General features: G+C 42.1%; 1 long non-coding RNA gene across 1 annotated transcript in view; it reads left to right on the top strand.

Annotated features, from left to right (window-relative positions):
* Window positions 1-22,159, top strand: part of LOC140480633 (uncharacterized) — a 110,014-nt gene that overhangs the window by 46,670 nt on the left and 41,185 nt on the right. Inside the window, exon 2 of the long non-coding RNA XR_011961357.1 lies at window positions 13,225-13,328. This is a non-coding gene — a long non-coding RNA (uncharacterized lncRNA). The remainder of the gene's footprint in view (window positions 1-13,224; window positions 13,329-22,159) is intronic.

Raw genomic sequence — 22,159 nt, 5'->3', positions numbered from 1 at the left:
TTTCATAAACCCTGCTGATTCACCTAAGTCCTCATCTATCTCCATGGAGGCAGCTGTCAGTCAGGGGATCCTGGCACAGTAAGCCAAGAGCAGCCTCTGATACTAGTCATGGAATTGACCACAGTCAAGTGACCAATCCAAGTATTCTTGGTCAGGGACCCTGTGTCCATGAGGTTCAGGAAGTAGGTTAAGGTAAGTCTTGTGCTTGATTGAGAACAGTCCAGGGGTTAAAGCTAATGAATCGGTGGGATATACAGGCATCAGTTGATGAGTGTTTGGACATAGCGTCCAGGCTATCTAGTTTGGGCGCTCAACTGTCAGTCTGTCAGATCTGTCCAGGGAAATTGAGGGGAAAAAGTAGGTGGGGTACATAAAGTGGACAGCAAGTAGACACGTGATTCTAATTATGAATAATGTGAGGAAGGAGGGAATGATAATTGTGACAGGGGGCAAATGTATTTGTAAGTGGGGAATATGGTAAAAGTTGTTGGGAACAGGGTCATGGTGGCAGGGATGATTTATCCATGGTTAGGAAAGCCAAGGATTCAAGGAGAAACAGCGCAAGAACACGCCTGGCAAGGTCATGTCATATATCAAGTGCTGTGAGGCAAATGGCAGTTGCGGGCTCAAATACATGTATTTGGTAGGAATCTGGGCAAGCTGAATGGGTTCATTGGAAAGGCTATCAGGAAGGAGGCTTGGGTGTTTGGGGCTCACTAATACAGCAAAGTGGAGGCTGAAAACCACAGTCCCAGCAGCATTCACTGTCGCCTTCCATTGTGCTGGAAAGTGAAAGTTTATAATGGCAAAGAAAATGGCTATGAGCCTGGCTGAAGTGGATGTAGTAGATGCTATTGATATTGCCTTTTCTATTACTTGACCTCAAAACATACAGGCTACTTCTGTAATGTTTTAAGGCAGCTGGGTGGATTTCTTCTGCACCAGGTGTTGCAATGTCATAAATATACTTTTTATATGTCAGTAATTTTCCTACATCAATGTGAAGGAATTTCCACCCATAATTCAAGAAAAGTGAAAGTTTGCAGATTTATTTTGAAAATATTCACCTCCAACATACCATTAAATCATTTTTCTGCAGTCATCAGGATAATGCTTAGTTTAATTTATGATTCATGGTATAAATTTTGTTAAGTTCCAGTTGTATGTGTTTTACACAAGGAAAGACTATCAGGAAGTTTCGAATCTAGATGACGTTAGCTTGCTCCCTCTCCATGGGTGCTGTCTGACTCATTGTGATCTCCAGCATTTGTTGTTTTCAGTACATTTACTAATGGTGTTCTATGTTATTATACGAACAAACATGTTAGGAACAGCAGTAGGCCACACAGTCCCTTCAGCCTGCTTTACCATTTAATAAAGATCATAACTGATCTGATTATCCTCTCAATTCCACATTCCTACCTATCCCTGACAATCTCCCGCTTTTCCGCTTACCAAGAATCTATCTTCTCTACATTGAAAATATTCAAGGACTTTGTTACCATTACCTTTTGAGAAAGAGAGTTCTAAAGACTCATGACACTCTGAGAGAAAAGTTCTTTTGACTACTTACAGTCATAGAGATGTACAGCATGGAAATAGGCCTTTCGGTCCAATCCGTCCATGCCAACCAGATATTCCAACCCAATCTAGTCCCACCTGCCAGCACCTGGCCCATATCCCTCCAAACTCTTCCTATTCACATACCCATCCAAATGCCTTTTAAATGTTGCAACTGTACTAGCCTCCACTACATCCTCAGGCAGCTCATTCCATACATGCACCACCCTTTGCATGAAAAAGTTGCCCCCTTAGGTCTCTTTTATATCTTTCCCTTCTCATCTTAAACCTATGCCCTCTAGTTCTGGACACTCCTATCCCAGGGAAAAGACTTTGCCTGTTTATCCTATCCATGCCCCTCATAATTTTGTAAACCTCTATAAGGTCACCCGATGCTCCAGAGAAAACAGCCACAGCCTGTTCAGCCTCTCCCTATGGCTCAAATCCTCTAACACTGGCAACATCCCTGTAAATTGTTTCTGAAACATTTCAAGTTTCACAATATCTTTCCAATAGGAAGACCAGAATTGCACACAATATTCCAACAGTGGCCTAACCAATGTCCTGTACAGCCGCAACATGACCTCCCAACTCCTGTACTCAATACTCTGACCAATAAAAGAAAGCATACCAAACGCCTTCTTCACTATCCTATCTACCTGCGATTCCACTTTCAAGGAGCTATGAACCTGCACTCCAAGGTCTCTTTGTTTAGCAACACTCCCTAGGACCTTATCATTAAGTATATAAGTCCTGCTAAGATTTGCTTTCCCAAAATGCAGCACCTCACATTTATCTGAATTAAACTCCATCTGCCACTTCTCAGCCCATTGGCCCATCAGATCAAGATCCCATTGTCGTGTGAAATAACCTTCTTCGCTGCCCACTACACCTTCAATTTTAGTGTCATCTGCAAATGTACTAACTATTCCTCTTATGCTAACATCCAAATCATTTATATAAATGACAAAAAGTAGAGGAACCAGCACTGATCCTTGTGGCACTCCACTGGTCTCAGGCCTCCAATCTGAAAAACAACCCTCCACCACCAGTTCTTCTTATATCTTTTTAAATGGGTGACCCTTATTTTTAAGCAGTGACCCCCAGGGTTTAAATTCTTCCACATCTACCATGTCAAAATCCTTCAGGATTTTATGTTTTAATTAAGTTGCCACTTACTCTTCTGAGCTCCAGCAGACATAAAATGAGCCTTTTCAATTCTTCGTCACAAGACAATCCACCCATTCCAGGTACTACTCTAGTAAACCACCTGAACTGTCTCCAGTACCTTTTTACATCCTTCCTAATGGATGTAAATATGGTGACAAATACTGTGCACATCACTCTCAATGTCTAATGCCTTGTATAAATGAAGCATGACTTCCATACTTTTGTATTCAATTCTCCTCTCATTAAGTCAAATCAGATTTCAAACCAATCAACTACAAGAAGTGAACCTGGGCCAAACTTTCCAATGTGTTATTAACAACAATAGAAATGGGACCATTGTTTTACTTCTAGGTGACAATTGTAAGACATCTGATAAAGGTTTCCTCATAGAGTCATAGAGTCATAGAAACATGCAGCATGGAAACAGACCCTTCAGTCCAACCAGTCCATGCCAAACACAATCCCAAACTAAACTAGTCCCACCTGTCTGCTCCTGGCACATATCTCTCCACTTACCCAAATGTCTTTTAAACATCGTAATTGTACCCACATCCACCACTTCTTCAGGAGGTTCCTTCCACATGTGAACCAACCTCTGTGTAAATAATTTGACCCTCATGTATTTTTGTAAAGCTCCCCCCTCTCACCTGAAAAATGCAGTCTTGAAACCCTCCATCTTAAGGAAACGACAACTGCCATTAGCTCTATCTATATCCCTCATTATTTTGTAAACTCTTTTAATGTCACCTCTCAACCTCCTACATTCCTGTGAAAAAAGTCCCAGCCTATCAGCCTTTTTTTGTAACTCAAACCTTCCAAACCTGGCAACATCCTGGCAAATCTCTTCTGAACCTCTCCAACCTAATAATATCCTTCCTATGGCTGCACAAACAGAACTAGACACAGTATTCTAGAAGAGGTCTCATCAATGTCCTGTACAACCTCAACATGACTTCCTAAACTCAAATGACTGAGCAATGAAGGTCCGTCTTTTCTACAACACTGCCCAAGGCCTATCATTAATTGTATAAGCCCTAGCCTTGTTTGTTGTATCAAAATGCAATGCCTTGCATTTATCCAAGTTGAACTCCATCTGCCATTATCAGCCAAATGACCAATTTGATCAAGATCCCTTTGTAATCTTAGAAATACGCAACCAACACGTGGAGGAACCTCCAAGGATAGATTTTTAAAAGCAAGACACTGGATTTATTTAAAAAACACAGTTTGATACTGGAATGGGCTAATAAGTAATGTTACATATTAGAAAGATTAAATTAATTGGGCTGAATCACTGAATTCAAGAAATTCCATTTTATCTTCTGCAGAGGAGATTTTGGTTTATTCACATTCAGTTTATATGACAATCCTCATATCATGGAAAGAGAGAAGAGATAATTATTGGTAGCAGAAATCGAAGAAATACAACAGACCAATAATTGAGAATGCATTTCAGAGCTTAGTCCTTGCAAAATGCAGGTGCTAACAAGCTGCCTGTAAATCCTGAGAGAGGTGACATTAAAGGCTATTTAATTCCATTTTGTAGACAGAGCTCATTAGATTCTTCAAAATGCTTTTAAATTCTTCAGAGGCAAGTTCAGACAATTTTAGAACTGTGTGTGCAGTAATCAGTTTTAAATTACCTTTCAAACAAAGAAGATCCATGATTAGATCAATTCCCTTTACATATATACATCATAGGGACATAGAAATGGTTGGACAGAAAAATCCACCTAGATCTGTTGCTACGCTGCTGGTAGTTGTATGATATAATGATAATGAAGTTGTTGGTTAATCATCACAACCAATCTCTATCAATTAGTTTATAGCAAAATCAGAAATCTAGGATGGAAAATTTTACAAATGAGAAGTCTTTTATCCCCTCAAGTATCATATTATAAATGCCAATGTACAAATTACACAATACTGCATCATTCTCACCTGCATTGGAAGGATAGGAGATTTCCCTGTTTAGTAACATTTATAAGTTGACTATTTTAGATATATATAAACTCCTTGGAATACATTCTTAAAGTTTGAATTTGGCTGTAATACTTGAACATTGTTATGGCCTCTGAGAAGATCAACTTGCAGAAATCTGTTGTGAATGTTAAAAAAATCATGAGAGGTCAAAATTGCTATTAGACTACAAGTACAATCAGCAAAGATGTTTTTTGATTAATAGCATTACTGACTATCAGCGCTGAAGTGTCCAAAGCTTGCACCTGGTTAGCATTATAGTATGTTCTTGATGTATGTATGTTAGTACGAGGGCAGTAATTTGAACAGCATGTGCCCTGACAAGTCACAATTAACAGAAAGGCACTATACTGGATATATTATTTAAATATACAACATATAATGACCAACATGGTATAATTTGTTGAGTGATGATAGATATGATGAATTTGAAAAGAAAATGATGAATGCATGTAGACAGGGTAAAGAATGAGATGTGCAATGAACTATTGGAATTGGAAAGAAATTACAAAATGAAAGTAATACACCAGAAGGTGACCTCTTCAACAGATAGAAGAAAAGGGAGAACAACAGATAGTGGGATGCATAAAAGGCAAAATGGTAAAACAAAATCCTTTGAAAAGGACTCAGTAGCAAAAAAAGACAGAATATATTAGTGAGTTGGTCCAAATTGAGGGAGTCCTCAGGATAGAGAGGCAAATGATGGGCAAAACCCATTGACATCAAAGGTAAAGAATTTTTAAAAATGATTGTGTATAGGAAAAGCATGGATGAAGTAACAAGTGAACATCTAAAAGTTCCTAGAGAAACAGAATTAGAAATGGTAACAGAAATTTATGATCAAATATGTACCAAAGGGTATATTCCAAATGAGTTGAGACATTTGCCACTTTGCCAAGAAACCTAAACAAAACTCCACTGTCAGAACTTTGTAAATTTGACATCAATTACACTATATTTAAACACCAGCTCCTCAGCATTTTGGGTGTTGCAAGCCAGAAACTGCATCTCACAGTGTGATCCGTTAGGTGCTTTTATGCCGCAGACTGAATTGCCCTAGGACACTGTCACAGAATTGTGTCATCTCCTGGAACAGGACTTTCAACCTGGAGGGTTGGTGGGTGGGGTGAGGGAGCTTCCTATCTCAGTGGTCATCAGTACAGCTGTGCTAAATGCTTATGTATGTGGCTGCTTCCAAGGATCTACTCTTTGGGAGTCAAAAGGTGTCTCACTGGAAATACACAGCCATTCAGGCAGCATCTGAGGAGCAGGAGAGTCGACATTTCGAGCATAAGCTCTTCATCAGGAATGTGGGGGGGAGCCCAAATGGGCTGTGAGAGGTAAATGAGAGGGGCTGGGCCTGGGGGAAAGGTAGCGAGGAATGCAATAGATAGATGAAGGTGGGGTGATGGTGATATGTTGGATTGGAGCAGAGAGGTGGGAAGGAAGATGGACAGGTAGGACAGTTCAAGAGGGTGGTGCTGAATTGGAGGGTTGGATCTGGGATAAGGTGGGGGGAGGAGAGATGAGGAACCTGGTGAGATTGACGTTGATTCCATGGGGTTGGAGGGTCCCAAGGTGGAAGATGAGGTGTTCTTCCTCCAGTTGTTGAGTAGCTAGGATTTGGCAGTGGAGGAGATCCAGGCCTTGCAAGTCCTTGGTGGAGTGGGAGGGGGAGTTTAAGTGTTCGGCCACAGGACAGTGGGTTGTTTGGTGCATGTGTCCCAGAGATGTCTCTGAAATGTTCTGCCAACTTGCAGTGGCACTCTTGTCCAGGAAGGGCAATCCTGATCTGGAATGGTGTTCTTGTCTTGGCATGCAGATCTCATCCTGTTGTGGAGATCTTCTTCAGCAGCTTCCAGGTACTCCAGCAGCCTGCTGTAAAGGTCTAGTCGCAGCGCATATGTCTTGTCTTGGAATGGAGGTCTCATCCTTACTTCAGAGGTGGTTTCATGCCTTCCAATGGCCTAGTGTGCAGGTATATCATGGTGTGGATGCCGTGGCACAGTATGGCAGAGTGGTCTCTGCCTGGTGTGGCAGTCTCAGCCAGGCCCTGCATGGTGGTTCGGCCTGGTGTGGCAGAGTGGTCTCGGCCTGGTGTGGCAGTCTCAGCCCGGCCCTACGTGGTGGTGGGGCCTGGTGTGGCAGTCTCAGCCTGGCCCTACGTGGTGGTGGGGCCTGGTGTGGCAGAGTGGTCTCGGCCTGGTGTGGCAGTCTCAGCCTGGCCCTGCATGGTGGTTCGGCCTGGTGTGGCAGAGTGGTCTCGGCCTGGTGTGGCACTCTCAGCCTGGCCCTGCATGGTGGTTCGGCCTGGTGTGGCAGAGCGGGCACGGCCTGGTGTGGCAGTCTCAGCCTGGCCCTGCATGGTGGTTCGGCCTGGTGTGGCAGAGTGGTCTCGGCCTGGAATGGCAGTCTCAGCCTGGCCCTGCATGGTGGTTCGGCCTGGTGTGGCAGTCTCAGCCCGGCACTGCATGGTGGTGGTGCAGCCCAGTTTTCCAGTTTATCCCAAACCCAGGATTTGTTAATTGAACTGTGATGTACTTTTACTTTTTTTATTCTTCTTATGACTTCTGTCATTAGTTTAGGTGCTGTGTAATCTAGGCTACTAGACTAGATGGGATTGAGGTGCATAAGGAGGAGGTGTTAGCAATTCTGGAAAGTATAAAGTAGATATGTCTCCTGGGCCTGATAGGATTTAGAGTTGAGAGTGTGTGGTGCTGGAAAGGCACAGCAAATCATGCAGCATCCGAGAAGTAGGAGAATCGACGTTTCAGGCAGGAGCCCTTCAACAGGAATGAAGCTGGGTGCCTCGGGGATGGGGTTCCCGAATTGAGCAGTGTGGGGTTCCCGAACTATGGGCTTGGAAACTATGGGTGAGAGATCCCCTGAGGTGATGAGGTTGTGTATGGTCTGGAGATGATGTATTGGTAATTGGGGGGGTGGGGGTGTGAGGTCATGGTCGAGGGGACGAGATCATGGTCGAGGGGACGGTAGGAAGTATCTTTGATTTGGTGCCTGGCTTCAGCGGTGTAGAGGTCAGTGCGTCAAACTACCACTGCACTCCCTTTGTCCATTGGTTTGATGGTGAGGTTGGGGTTGGAGCGGAGTGAGTGGAGGGCTGTCCAACTACCTCACCCACTCCAACCTCTCGCCCTCACAATGCATAGCCCTCCACTCCCTCCTCCTACCGCCCACTCGACGATGATCTCACCCCCCTCATCACCAAACCATCATCTCCTAGACCATACACAACCTCATCACCTCAGGGGATCTCCCACCCATAACTTCCAACCTCATAGTTCAGGTACTTCACACTGCCCGATTCTCCCTCCTATCCAAGATTCACAAGCCTGATTACCCTGGCCAATTCATTGTCTCAGCCTGCTCCTGCCCCAATGAATTGATCTACACCTACCTCAATACTGTCCTATCCCGCAGTCCAGGAACTCCCCACATGCGTTTGGACAGCACCCACGTCCTCCACCTCCTTCCAAGACTTCCCTTTCCCTGGCCCCCAACACCTCATCTTCACTATGGATATCTTGTCTCTCTACACCTCCATACCCCATGACCAGGGCCTCCAAGCCCTCCGTTTCTTCTTCTCCTGACGTCCCCACTAATACCCTTCCACTGCCACGTTTATTTGTTTGGCTCACCCTCAACAATTTCTCCTTCGAATCCTCCCACTTCCTCCAGACCAAAGGGCTGGCACCTGCCATGGGCCCCAGCTATGCCTGTCTTTTTGTCGGTACCATTCCCCACCTTTTTCTCCGCTACATTGATGACTGCATCGGCGCCACCTCGTGCCCCCATGAGCAAGTCGAACAGTTCATCAACTTCACCAACACATTCCACCCCAACCTTAAATTCACCTGGACCATTTCTGACCCCTCCCTCCCCTTCCTGGACCTCTCCATCTCCATCAATGATGACCGACTCAACACTGACAGTTTACAAACCCACCAACTCCCACAGCTACCTGGATTACACCTCCTCCTGCAAAAATACTATCCCATATTCCCAATTACTACACCTCTGCCGTATCTGCTCCCAGGAAGACCAGTTCCACCACAGAACACACCAGATGGCCTCCTTCTTTAAAGACGGAAATTTCTCCTTCCACATGGTTGAAGATGCCCTCCAACGTATCTCATCCATTTCCCGCACCTCCACCCTCAAACCCCACCCCTCCAACAGCAACAAGGACAGAATCCCCTGGTCCTCACCTTCCACCCCACCAACCTCCTCATAAATCGCATCATCCACCAACATTACTGCCACCTACAAACTGACCCCACCATCAGGGATATATTTCCCTCCCCACCCCTATCTGCTTTCTGCAAAGACCATTTTCTCTGTGACTACCTGGTCAGGTCCACGCCCCCTAACAACCCACCGTCCCCTCCTGGCACCTTGCCCTGCCACCACAGGAATTACAAAACCTGCACCCACACCTCCTCCCTCACCTCCATCCAAGGCCCTAAAGGAGCCTTCCACATCCATCAAAGTTTTACCTGCACATCCACCAATATCATTTATTGTATCTGTCGCTCCCGCTGCGGTCTCCTCTACATTGGGAAGACTGGATGTCTCCTGGCCGAGCGCTTCAGAGAACATCTCCGGGACACCCGCAACACCCGCACCAATCAATCCCACCACCCTGTGGCCGAACATTTCAACTCCCCCTCCCATTTTGCTGAGGACATGCAGGTCCTGGGCCTCCTCCATTGCCACCCCCTGATCACCCGACGCCTGGAGGAGAGGCTGAGGCACTTGGGGCTGTTCTCATTGGAGAAAAGAAGGTTTAGGGGCGATTTGATAGAGGTGTACAAGATGATTAGGGGTTTAGATAGGGTTGACAGTGAGAACCTTTTTCCGCGTATGGAGTCAGCTGTTACGAGGGGACACAGCTTTAAATTAAGGGGAGGTTGGTATAGGACAGATGTTAGGGGTAGATTCTTTACTCAGCGGATTGTGAGTTCATGGAATGCCCTGCCAGTATCAGTGGTGGACTCTCCCTCTTTATGGTCATTCAAGCGGGCATTGGATAAGCATATGGAGGTTATTGGGCTAGTGTAGGTTAGGTAGGCTTCGGTCGGCACAACATCGAGGGCCGAAGGGCCTGTACTGCGCTGTATTTTTCTAAATAAAACACCTCATCTTCCGCCTCAGGACCCCTTCAACCCCAAGGCATCAATGTGGACTTCACCAGTTTCCTCATTTCCCCTCCCCCCCACCTTACCCCAGTCCCAATCTTCCAGCTCAGCATCATCTCCATGATCTGTCCCACTGGTCAATCTTCCTTCCCATCTATCCATTCCACCCTCCTCTCCAACCTATCACCTTCACCCCCACTTCCACTCACCTATTGCACTCTCAGCTACCTTCCCCCTAGTCACACCCCCCATCGCATTTATCTCTCCACCCCCGAGGTTCCCAGCCTCATTTCTGATGAAGGGCTCCTGCCCGAAACATCGATTCTCCTGCTCCTCGGATGCTGCATGACCTGCTGTGCTTTTCCAGCATCACACGCTATCGACTCTGAGCTCCAGAGCCCTCACTTTCTCTTGATGGGATTTATCCGAGGATTCTCTGGGAAACTAGGGAGGAGATTGCCAAGTCTTTGGCTTTGATCTTTTTGTTGTCATTGTCAACAGGAATAGTGCCAGAGGACTGGAGGATAGCAAATGTTGTTCCCTTGTTCAAGAAGGAGAGTAGAGACAACCCTGGTAATTATAGACCTGTGAGCTTTACTTCAGTCGTGGGTAAAGTTTTGGAAAGGGTGATAAGAGATAGGATTTATAATCATCTTGAAAAGAATATGTTGATTAGGGATAGTCAATATGGTTTTGTGAAGGGTAGGTCGTGCCTCACAAACCTTATTGAGTTCTTTGAGAAGGTGACCAAACAGGTGGATGAGAGTAAAGGGGTTGATGTGGTGTATATGGATTTCAGTAAGGCATTTGAAAAGGTTCCTCACTACAGGCTATTGCACAAAATATGGAGGCATGGGATTGAAGGTGATTTAGCGGTTTGGATCAGAAATTGATGAGCTGAAAGAAGACAGAGGGTGGTGGTTGATGGGAAATGCTCATCCTAGAATTCAGTTACTAGTGGGGTACCGCAAAGATCTGTTTGGGTCCACTGTTGTTTGTAATTTTATAAATGACCCGGATGAGGGCATAGAAGGATGGGTTAGTAAATATGTGGATGACAATAAGGTCAGTAGAGTTGTGAATACTGACGAAGGATGTTGTAGGTTACAGAGAGACATAGATAAGCTGCAGAGCTGGATTGAGAGGTGGCAAATGGAGTTTAATGCAGAAAAGTGTGAGGTGATTCACTTTGGAAGGAGTAACAGGAATGCAGAGTTCTGTGCTAATGGTAAGATTCTTGGTAGTGTAGATGAGCAGAGAGATCTCGGTGTCCAGGTACATAGATCCTTGAATGTTGCCACACAGGTTGATAGGGTTGTTAAGAAAGCATATGGTGTGTTAGCTTTTATTGGTAGAGGGATTGAATTTGGAACCATGGAATCATGCTTCTGCTGTACAAAACTCAGGTGCGGACACATTTGACATATTGTATACAATTCTGGTCACTGCATTATAGGAAGGATGTGGAAGCATTGGAAAGGGTTCAGAGAAGATTTATAGGACATTTCCTAATATGGAGGGAAGGTCTTATGAGGAAAGGCTGAGGGACTTGAGGCTGTTTTCGTTAGCGTGAAAAAGGTTGAGAGGCAACTTAGTTGAGACATATAAGATAATCAGAGGGTTAGATAGGTTGGACAGTGAGAACCTTTTCCTCGAATGGTGATGGCTAGCACAAGGGGACATAGCTTTAAATTGGGGGGTGATAGATATAGGATAGATGTCAGAGGTAGTTTCTTTACTTGGAGAGTAGTAGGGGCATGGAATGCACTGCCTGCAACAGTGGTAGACTCGCCAGCTTTAAGGGCATTTAAATGGTTGCTGGATAGGCATACAGATGAAAATGGAATAGTGTTGGTGAGATGGGCTTCAGATTGATTCCACAGGTTGGTGCAAAATTGAAGGCCGAAGGGCCTGTACTGTGCTGTAATGTTCTGCATTCTATGTTCTATGGTATGGCGACTTATTAACCTTTTTTCTGTTTCTGTTTTGTAAAAATACATGTGATAATAAATTGCTGCTCTTTTTTTTCTAGTTCCAATGAAGTGGTGCCATGCCACCTATGTGCCACTCAGAAGCTGTTCCTTTTTGTTTCCATTCCATTGTGTGTACTGTGAAGGGCGATTCATGATTGGCAGAGATTGACCTGGCGCAAGGCTGATGAAGGGCTTTTACTCGAAATGTCAATTTTCCTGCTCCTTGGATGCTGCCCGACCTCTTGTGCTTTTCCAGCCCCACTCTAATCTTGGCTCTGATCTCCAGCATCTGCAGTCCTCACTTTTGCCTGGTGTACAGCTGGGCTATAAGTAAATGTGGAGATCTCAGAAAGTCCCAGTAGTGTTGAGCACTTCCAACATTTGTAAGTGTATGTTAGCGTAAGCATAGTGCCATAGAGGTATTATACATGCAAAATAAGGTGAGCAGGGAAGAACTTCAAAGGAACACTTGCTACAGCTCATGGAAGAAACCCTCTGTGAAGCTTCTCAAAGTTTAGACTTTTAGTTAGTTTTTCGTACAGCTCAACCCTTTAAATGTGGAGTCTCATTTCTTCAGTTGTTGTCAAGGATTAAGCAAACTGTTTTAAACTCTAATATTTTTACTCCCTCCCTTAAGTTAATACTTCTATTCCTCTCTTTATTTCTGTTTCTATGCCTGATTTAACTGAATTAAAATAAATTTAACTTACACTTCTTTTACCATCCATCCTCTGTGTATTTCCCAATCCTTCCCAATTATTATTAAATTGACACATAGTCTCACATAGTCTCGTGTGTTGTTTACTTGAGTCCTCCATGCCCTGTTTTCCTTGCTATAATATTGTCAGCTGGCTATGTCAGCAACTTATAATGCTTAAACTATTCAAACATGTGTGTGCAAATTAATGACAGAACTTAAATGTTCTGTCACAGCAAATTATGGTTCATTTAGTTATGAGATTTTACTTGTATTGTTTGACTGAATAGTTTTATCACTTGGTTGTCTGAAGGTGTTTTTTTCTCTCTTAAGTGCCATGGTGCACTCAATTTTCATATATTACACCTAAAACCTGATGTAGTATTTTCTTGTTATTCTCCTGTGGATAGTTCTTAAGGCTTGTAGGATCTTATATCAGAAATAATTCACTTTTCATCCTTTCACCCATGGTTATTGGTATGTTAACATAAATTGTGGCTCTCTTTTACAGTACGAAACAATTATTTTTTTGATGCAGCAGTTACTTATTTTGAATAGTTCATCCACATTAGAGTTATGTCTTTGTCCATGATTAATCTAGTTCATACCATAAACTGCATTCGGTATGTCTAAGAATTTATTTACAACTTAGAAGTAATGGATTGTACTTTCTGTTTTGCTATTTCAGTCAATTTACAGAATTGATTCCAGTCAGTTTCCAGAGGTCAGACAATTATCACAATTTGGGTAGACACAGAGAATGATTGCATCACTGCTATACCATGTTCTCAGGTAAGGGACAGCAAAATTGCTGTGGCATCTTACTGAAATCTGTGTACTGTAGCTGGTGAATTGTTATTCATTCATTGGACGTGAGTGTCACCAGCTGGCCAGCATTTATTGCCCGTCCCTGGTTGCCCTTGAGAAGGTGGTGATGAGCTGCCTTCTTGAACCGCTGCAGTCCATGTGTTGCAGGTTGATGCACAATGCCCTGACGGAGGGAATTGCAAGATTTTGAGCCAGCAATAAAGAAAGAACAGTGATATATTTCCAAGTCATGACAGTGAGTGGCTTGGAGGGGAACTTGCAAGTTGTGGTCATCCAAGATGTCAATTCCTCTCTGGCAACAGGAGAGATGCCAGAGGATTGGAAGACAGCCATTGCAGTACCGCTGTTGAAAAATGGAAGAAGCTACAAACCAGGACAAACAGACAAGGGAATACATGATGCGTGTTTAGACCTTTATAAGCATGAAGGCTCAAAGTGACCTTAGGGTATATGTCTGTCAGTCTCTTAAGATATCAGGACAGGTAGATAAAGTGGTTAAGTAGGGATAATTGCCTTTATTAGCCAAGGCAAAGAGTTTAAGTGCAGGGAATTGTGCTGGAATTTTATAAAGAGTTACTTATTAAACTTGGAAAAGGCTGCCAATGGTTTGAAATGTCTTTTCAGCCTTTCAGAAATGTTCCACTCTACTTTGTCTCCATCCCATTATATTTCACTTGATACAATTTTCCTCTCCAGCCACTAATTTGTTTTGCGCGGTTATCCTAATCTCTGTTTGGAGTTCTGTATGATTATGATAATGCAATGACTTTGTTAGATTGGGTACAGAAAACACATATGTATTCATGGCAATGCAAAACCAATTTGTAACCATTCTGGTATTAAAAGCAACAGATTTGAAATCTATCTATTAAGCTATCTTTCCAGTCACTAAATTGTTCAGTGTAAGTTGCAGAACAAAGTGCTTAAAAATTATGAATCTTTTTTTCTAAAATTGTTACATGTTTCCTGAAATGGATGTTCAAATAATGCTGGGATGAAGATACATTTTTGGCAGACAGTAACTGATATTTTATTGAGCATTTCATTTAATGATGCTGTCAGGTTCATGAAATGAATAAACTCCATTTTTCCAGTGCTACTATCTTTCATTTGCTGCAAATAAAATTACTGCAAAAAATATAATATAGATATGGACACATACCTGCCTTCCCTCCCCACTTTCTCAAAATTTTAGATGGACTGCCGTACATAGTAAAGCAAATTAACAATCATCACAGTAGGCCCACATGTCAAGCTGCAAGCAGTCTAGTCAATGTACATTTTTGTCATAATTCAGTGAGCTCCACAAAACCATACAATATAGAAGAGGCCATTCACCCCATCAAGTCTATATTGCCAAAAATAAGCTACTACCTACACTAACCCACTTTCCTGCATTTAACTCACATTCTTGAATATTTTGGCAGCTCAAGTACTCATCCAAGGTTATGAGGTTTCCTGTCTCAACTTCTCAAGAAGACCTAACCTCAAACTAGGGAAAAGCCTCTTTTCAAGAAATTATTTTTCACAATTAATTGGATGAGGATGAAATATATTTGCTTTTGAATATCTACAACCAAGAAAATCAGAGGGGGCACAGAAATGTGAATGTTATTGATCAAAAGATTTAGGATAGTTGGGAATTGCAAGGTTACTTAAAAGTAAAATGTGAAAAGAATATGATGGGTGAGTGGAAAGAATTAGCACTTATAATTGAGCAATCTCAGGCCAGTGAAGGACAGGCTAGTTCTAAATCACAAGAAAAAAAATCATCAAAGATTGAAGGTGTAGAGACATAACTTGTTACTTCCCCATCCTTGTTGCCATTATTAAATCCAAATAAACTCTCAAATTGTTTTGCCCAAGACTGGCTACCTTTATGTCCAGATCCTCTTGAATATTACATAAAAAAAACCAAAACAATACAAGAGATACATCAAATTGTGCTTGCTACAATGTGCTTATTTCTATCAAAGGATTGTCTCTTGTTTAGTTAACAATATGTAGCACCATACATAGCACAACCTCACAGGTTTGGCATAAAATGGAAGCAAGTGTTGAATGAAAGCAAGAAAATGTCCATACTCAATGGATTAAGGTTGGTAATTACTAGTGATTAAAAAACATAAGGAAATCTCTATGTCTGCTCAACACATTACATTAATAATGATAAATGTAGTATTATGCATGTGGATAACATGCATACAAAGGTGTGTACCTGAAGACTGTTTAGCTGTAGATATATATCTGGACGTTATAGCATATGACTCTTTGAAGATGCATGACAAGTTCCCTTCAAGCCACTCAACATCTTAACTTGGAAATATATCATCATCCTTTCACTGTTGCTACATCAAAAACCTTGAATTCCCCCATAACAGCATTTTGGGTGTACTACATTAAATTGGTGCAGCAATATAAGATGGCAGCTATTGCACCTTCTCAACGGCAACTCGGGTTGGATAATTAATACTAGCCCAGCCAGCAATGCCTGCATCTCATGAATTAATAAAACAAAGTGTCATGAAGCTGCTGTAAAAGCAATAGAGTGATAGGCTGAGTTGTTACTGTAATTAAATATAAAATATGTTACGAATTCCATACACACCAGTAACCTTTTGAAAGATATTTGATTTCCCAATGACTGCCCAGAAGGATCAGATTTCAGGGTTTAAGATCTTTATTGTTATAACAAACTAAACCAACATGGTCAAACACAATGCAGTAGGCAACATATATTCTAAGCTGCAGATAAGGTCCCTCAATTTAACTTTAAACAGTCAAAAAGTCTCCCTCGGCAGTTGTTACAAGAATACAAGAATTGAAGAAATAGGAGCACAAAAAAAACCGTATGGCCCATAAAGCCTCCCGTATCATTTAATATGATCATGGCTAATCTTGGGCTTCAACTTCAACTTCCTATCTTGATCCTTTACTCTGTCCCTGAAGTCTACGCTTCCTCCTCTAGGAATCAGTCCAAAGCTATTTTCAGCTTCCAATGACTTGCATCCTTCCCTTTTCCAGCCAGATAACTTATATTTCCTATAATGACTATCTTGATGAGGAATGATTGAGAAATTATTCCCTGTAGCTAAGCAAAGCCAATCTACAATCTCATGAACCTGCCCTCTTCAATCCAAGTTGATTATCCCATCTGCATTTTGCACAGTGACTGACAGGGTTATCATTTTCTCTGCTTAAGGTGCAAATTGGTTGTTTCTATCTTCCTGTTCTCTTTCTTTCTCTCAGATTCTTGCAAATTGACCATATCTCTGAGATTTGGTGATATTTTAGGTAAACCTGCAACAGGATCCTATGATGGTTTCCTATGGATTCTTCTCCTCTCACTTCCTTGTAATGATGAATCATATGGGCTTTTTATCCAGGTAGGGATGTGAATTGGCTCACCTCTAGACAATCAACTCCATTCTAACTTGGAATTAAATAGATACTTTAAAGCATATCTATTTATAAAATCTGACATTCCTAACATCACCCTGGCACATGGAAACCAGCAGTCCATCCATAACTGCTCATGACATTATTTACAGGAGTGACTATGTTGCATCTTCCTCACAATAAACAACCTGGGACCTCCCCTTAAACTTTAACAACTTAGCCACCCAACCTGTTGTTGGTCAAATTTCAGAATAAGTCATATGACCCCATCATTCTTCCATTTTACTCTAAAAACACAACCGACCCAAAGCATAGCAATCTTACAAATTTCATATTTGAAACAAATTTTAAAAACCTTCCAATATCTTTTTATGAGACCTTTGTTATCCTTTATTTAGAATATTGTGTCATTGCTCACCTGATAGATCATCAGGATGGTCCCTGCCACTGCCTCAAAGTTGAAGTGTGGAATCCTATATGATACTGACAACTGATTCCCCAGGAATTTAAAACAGGAAAAAGGATGAATTGCTTTAAGGCAAGACTTTTGCTCCTTTTTTTTTAGTAAGAAGGCCTGTCTTAGATAGCTGCCAATCAATTAGATTGATGGACACACATTAACTATTTAATTATTCTACTATTTTCCTGTTCTCCATTATAAGTTCTCCAATTTCTGACTATTGGTCTCACATTTGAGATAATCTTTTCCTATTCACATATCTAAAGATGCTTTTACAGTCAGCCTTTAGGTTACTTGCTAGCTTGCATTCATATTCTTAATTTCCTTTAGTTATTAGTTTTATTGGTTTGCTGGGTTCTAAATTATCCCAATCATCATTCTTTCCACTTTTTTTCTTATCCTCACAAGTCACTTCTTATATTTAGAGTCCAGAACATACTCAAGAGAATGCAAACATTGGTAGAAATATTTTGCATTGTCTGAGTAGAGACATCAACATGGGCTGTAACAGATAATAGGCAACATGGGTGGAAGTGATGTCACTAAAACGACTATTACTTTTAAGGAAAACAATTATGAATTGAGTCAATCTGAGATTGACCAAGATCAGTTAATGCACGAACAAGCCATTTAGAGTTCAGGATGCCTTTGATCATGTATCATGGGTAGTGTCATAAAGTCATAGAGCATGGAAACAAACCCTTCAGTCCAACCAATCCCAGCTGACCATGTTCCAAAACTAAACTAGTTTCACCTGCCTGTGCTTGGTACATATCCCTCCAAACTTTCCTATTCGTGAACTTATCCAAATGTCTTTTAAACATTGTAACTGTACCTGCATTAGATTAGATTAGATTACTTACAGTGTGGAAACAGGCCCTTCGGCCCAACAAGTCCACACCGACGCGCAACCCACCCATACCCCTACATTTACCCCTTACCTAACACAACAGGCAATTTAGCATGGCCAATTCACCTGACCTGCACATCTTTGGACTGTGGGAGGAAACCGGAGCACCCGGAGGAAACCCACGCAGACATGGGGAGAATGTGCAAACTCCACACAGTCAGTCGCCTGTGGTTAAAGGTTAGATAGCATCATATTTTATCTTCTAGAAAAATATGGAAGTGACTTATGAAAGCTATTATAGAATCATTGAAATCAATTTTTGAGAATAGGTCAGGATTTGTTTTGGCTATTCATGATATTAATGTTGAGGATGCATTACCTATAAAACAACATCCTTACATACTCAGTCCAGAGAAATTTGCTCAAGTGAAGGAAGAGGTTAAGTTCGGGATGTACAAAGACACTATTGAGATGAATCATAATAGCTGGAGGTCACCAATTGTAATAATGTTGAAGCTGGATGAGTCACCAAGGATTCTGTACTATCACTACATCAATGTGATAACAAAAGAGGAGTCATATCCTCTTCTAAATTGGAAGTTTGCATTGAATTACATGGACGATTTGTCACCAAAATCAATTTGCAACAAGAATATCAGCAAACTCCATTGACTGATAGAACCAAAAAAACTTTAGCTTTTTGTAACACTGGATAGACTTTATCAATGCTATGTCATGATGCTGAGAATGAAAAATGTACCAGCAGTGGTTAAGCGATAAACTAATTGAAGGATTAATTGAAGGATGATGTAACTATATGGTTCACTATATGGTTGATGATTTGGTTGTTTTTTAACTAGATCTGTGAAGAATATTTACTTGGTTATAAATTTAACTAAGTGAATTTTCCAAAGCAAAGGTGATTTATTTGGGCCACACTGAGAGATAAGACCAAGTAGTATCTATAAAAGTGTAAGAGCTATTTTTATTGTGCCATGACTATGCCAAAATATGAAACTTTGTGATTTTTTTTTAAAAGAGGCCGTTATCCATTTCTAATTGGCCTGAGAAGGTGGTGGTGAGCAGTCCATTTGGTTTGGGTAATCCCATAATGCTATTAGTGACAGATCTAAAATTCTGACCCAGCAACACTGAAGGAATGACAATATATATTTCCAAGTCAGGATGGTGAGTGGCTTGGGGGAAAATTCCCATGTACCTGCTGCCTTTTTCTTTCTAGATAGTTGTAGTTGTGGATTTTAAAGGTGTTTTCTGGGGAGTATTGGTGGATTTCTGCAATATATCTTGTAGATAATACACACTGCTGCTACTGAGCACCAGTGGTGGAGGGAGTAAACATTTGTGGTATCAATTAAGCAGGCTATTTTGACTTAGATGGTGTCAAGCTTCTTGATCTCTTGAAAGGCGTACTATCAGGTAAGTAGGAAGTATTCTATCACACCCCTTGTGATTTGTGGTTTTGTAGATGGTGGATAGGTTTTGGGGAGTCAGGAGGTGAGTTACTTGCTCAAATATCCTCACCTCTGACCTGCTCTTGTAGCCATTATATTATCTCAATCCCATGCTTTAATCTTTCTAACCAGCCTTCAGTGGAAGATATTATCAAAAGCCTCTAAGTATAGTACATTCATCAGTCTACAGTATCTCATGGATGTGGTAAAAACAATGACTGCAGATGCTGAAAACCAAATACTGGATTAGTGGTGCTGGAAGAGCACAGCAGTTCAGGCAGCAAGCAACGAGCAGCGAAATCGACGTTTCGGGCAAAAGGGCTTTTGCCCGAAACGTCGATTTCGCTGCTCGTTGGATGCTGCCTGAACTGCTGTGCTCTTCCAGCACCACTAATCCAGTATCTCATGGATGCCCAGTCCTGAGTTGTTAGCTCTGCTGATCTTCAGCAATCACTATCATTCTCCTTTGTTCCAGGTATGATTCCAAGCAGTAAAGAGTTTTGACTTTGATTTCATTTGATTCTAATTTTGCATGGGGTCTTTGTACATTCAATCCAATGTGGCCTTGATGTCAAAGGCAGGCAATCTCACCTTACCCATAGAATTCAGTTCTCTGTCCATGTTTGAAATAAAACCGTAATGAATTCAGGAGCTGGGTGGGCCTTGCAGAACCCAGACTGAGTATCAGTGAGCAGGGTATTGGTGAGAGAAAATGCTGTTTAATAACACTGTTGATGACTTCTTCCATCATTATGCTGATGACAGAACATAGACTGATAGAGGTGGTAACTCATTGAGTTGGATTTCTCCTATGTTTGGTTTACAGGATAAAGCCAGGCAATATTCCATAGCATTGCATGCTAGTACTGCAGCTGGACTGGAACAGCTTGGCTAGGGACACAGCACATTCTGGAGCACAAATCTTTAGTACAATTGTTGGAATATTGTCAGGGGCCATGGCCTTTGCAATATCCACTGTCTCCTTTATTGATATCACATGGAGTGAATCAAATTAGCTAAAGACTGGCCTTGGTGATTTTTTAAATATTCAGCCTAACCCTTGATTCACCTACAGATCAAAAATCTATCTCAGCCTTAATATCATGACTCCACCCCCACAATTCCCTGTGGCAAGTGGTCCAAAACTCACAACCCTCTGACAAAATAAATTTGTTCTCATCTCAGTCTTAAATTCAGTGCCTTTATATTCCGAGATTGTGCCCTCTGGTCCTAGACTCTCGCGTGAAGGAAAGGATGCTCTCAATATTTAACCTACTAAGCCCTTTAAAAATCCTATATGATTGATTGATTGATTGATTGATTTGTTGCCATGTGTCCCAAAGTACAGTGAAAAGATTTGTTTATGAGCAGTACAGGCATATCGTGGTAAGCAAGGATGTACAATTCAAAAAGACTTAGACAGAGGCATACAGGTTACATTGCACAAGGCGTGTGCTAGGTGAGATCAATGTTATCAAGATCAACATTATTTGTGGTTAGAGAATCCATTCATCAGTCTGATAATGGCTGGGAAGAAGCTGTTCCTGAACCTGCTGGTGTGTATGTTCAGGCTTCTGTATCCTCTGCCTGATGGATGAGATTGTAGGAGATCATTACCAGGGTGTGATGGGTCTTTGTTGATGTTGGCAGCCTTTCTGCAGTTGTATAAGTGGAGTCCATGGATGGAAGGTTGGCTTCTATGACTGTCTGGGCTGTGCACGCAACCTTCTGTAGTTTCTCACAGTTCTGGGCAGACCTGTTGCCATACCAGGCCATTGTGCACCTGTTCAGTATGCATCTGTACATAGGGCATCTGTACAAGTGGGTGAGGGTCCTGATGGACATGTCAAGTTTCCTGAGCCAACTGGGGAAAAAGAGGCATTGTTGTGCCTTCTTGACCGTTGCATCTATGTGAGAAGTCTAGGACAAGTTGTCAGTTATTGTCACTCCGAGGAACTTGATGCACTCCATCCTCTCAACCTTGGTTCCAATGATGTAGATTGGGGTGTGTTCTCCTCCTGTCTTTCTGAGTAATCAGTTCTTTATTTTTGCTGATGTTGAGAGGGAAAGGTTGTTCTCATTGCGTCACTAAGCCCTCTGTATCCCTTCTGTGTTTTGACTAGTCATTGTTAGATATCTGTCCTACTATGTGGCATTGTCAGTGAACTTGTAAATAGTGTTCTTTTAGAATTTGGCAACACAGTCATGCGTGTACAGGGAGTCCAGTAGGGGTTAAGGTTGCATCCTTGCGGAGCCTCCAGTATTGAGTGTTATTGTGGAGGAGGTGCAGTTGTCTATCTTCACTGATTTCAGTCTGTGGGTCAGAAAGCTGAGGATCCAGTTGCAGAGGGCAGAGCTGAGACCAAGGTCGTGGTGTTTCAGATCAGTCTGCAGGAGATAATGGTGTTGAAGGCAGAGCTGTAGTCAATGAGCAGCAGTCTGACCTACAACTCCTTATTGTCCAGATGTTCCAGGCTCTGGATTAGTGGTGCTAGAAGAGCACGGCAGTTCAGGCAGTATCCAAGGAGCAGTAAAATCGATGTGTTGGGCAAAAGCCCTTCATCAGGAATAAAGGCAGAGAGCCTGAAGCGTGGAGAGATAAGCTAGAGGAGGG

The sequence above is a fragment of the Chiloscyllium punctatum genome, chromosome 8 (assembly GCF_047496795.1).
Source record: "Chiloscyllium punctatum isolate Juve2018m chromosome 8, sChiPun1.3, whole genome shotgun sequence".
Classification (NCBI taxonomy): Eukaryota; Metazoa; Chordata; class Chondrichthyes; order Orectolobiformes; family Hemiscylliidae; genus Chiloscyllium; species Chiloscyllium punctatum.
This window is presented reverse-complemented; position numbering and strand designations above follow the sequence as displayed.